At 43.2% G+C, this 1,653-nt stretch overlaps 1 pseudogene; it reads right to left on the bottom strand.

Moving 5' to 3' along the window:
* LOC109472105 overlaps positions 1-1,653 on the bottom strand; it is a 24,668-nt pseudogene that overhangs the window by 12,295 nt on the left and 10,720 nt on the right.

Raw genomic sequence — 1,653 nt, 5'->3', positions numbered from 1 at the left:
ACAGGTACAGGTGAAGGACCCTGCAGTGTTGGTACATGTCGACTGAGGGGCACAGTTGTTTGTACCCGTTGTGCATTCATCTATGTCTGAGGGAGGCCAGAGGAGACAAACTTTGAAATACACTGGTGTGGAATGTAATGTGTCATTTACTTACTAACAGAATCATGGTTTGTTACTGATTCTTGTGAATTGTCATTCGAAACTGTTTATCTCATGGTCATACAATTTTCAAGTGCATCCATGTAGTCTGTGGTACATTTTTTTACCTGTACAGGTTACTCCATCTCCGGAGAATCCTGAGTTACAGGAACAAGTGAAAGATCCCGCGGTGTTCGTGCATGTGGCTTGTTGATGGCAGGTATGAGAACTGGTATCACACTCGTTCACATCTAAAAAAATGGGGGGGGGGTGAATAAAACAGTTTCGTCCAGGCTCGTAAACCATACTGGACATTCAAATAAAGCTCCCAGAGTGCACTACGTGAACTGAACTGTATTAAGGGTACTCATGGAATAGCTTTGAGTGCAGGTAGAGGAGGCTGATTTTTATGAACTACATTGGCATTAAGAAGGGCTTCAGTTTCACGACAATGATCGTACAGGAGAGGACAACACACCTGCACATGTAACTCCATCCCCAGTGTAGCCTGTATTACAGGTACAGGTGAAGGACCCTGCAGTGTTGGTACATGTCGCTTGGGGGGCACAATTGTTGGTTCCCGATGTACATTCATCTATGTCTGAAGAAAGCGATACGAGGTATACTTCGAAATGTATGTAACGTCTCATTTACTTAGGATTATGTTATGTCACTGTTTCTTGTGAATACTAATACTTTAAACTGTCGAACATAAGTTCAATTCGCATGGTACAGTCAACCATCCGCCATCCGTCAATCGTACATTCGTCCCGTACATTCTTGTAATATAGTCTCCTGGGTACAGTTTTCTTACCTGTGCAGGTTACTCCATCTCCAGAAAATCCTGAGTTACAGGAACAAGTGAAAGATCCCGCCGTGTTCGTGCATGTGGCTTGTTGATGGCAGGTATGAGAACTGGTATCACACTCGTTCACATCTAGAAGGGTGAGTTTGAAAAAGTGTCGTCAACGAAAAAGTCCACGTGAATAATACTTAACATTCCGAAAACGTTTCCAGAGACCGCATGGCTTCTATACTGAACTGTACATGTATTAAAGGTACGCAAGAAATACCTTTGAGTGCAGGTAGAGGAGGCCAATTTTTATGAACAACATTGGCATTGACCAAGACTTAACTTGCATGCCTAAAAATGCAGCGAGGAAGACAGCCACACCTGCACATGTAACTCCATCCCCAGAGTATCCTGTATTACAGGTACAGGTGAAGGACCCTGCAGTGTTGGTACATGTCGACTGAGGGGCACAGTTGTTTGTACCCGTTGTGCATTCATCTATGTCTGAGGGAGGCCAGAGGAGACAAACTTTGAAACACACTAGTGCGGAATGCATGCTATGTTCACTTGTTATGTCATTGGTCCTTTATATGACTAGTTTATAACAGTTACTTTAAAAAGCACAGTATAGTTTATCTTATAGTCATACAACCATCCAGGACTTGCTAAAGTTCTTGGTGTCGTACTGCAAGCCGATCTAAAGTGGTCCGCTCATGTTACTA

Source organism: Branchiostoma belcheri, unplaced genomic scaffold (genome assembly GCF_001625305.1).
Source record: "Branchiostoma belcheri isolate BF01 breed outbred unplaced genomic scaffold, Haploidv18h27 scaffold268, whole genome shotgun sequence".
NCBI classification, from domain to species: Eukaryota; Metazoa; Chordata; class Leptocardii; order Amphioxiformes; family Branchiostomatidae; genus Branchiostoma; species Branchiostoma belcheri.
The sequence above is the reverse complement of the archived record's forward strand: the minus strand, read 5'-3'. Positions and strand labels throughout refer to the sequence as shown.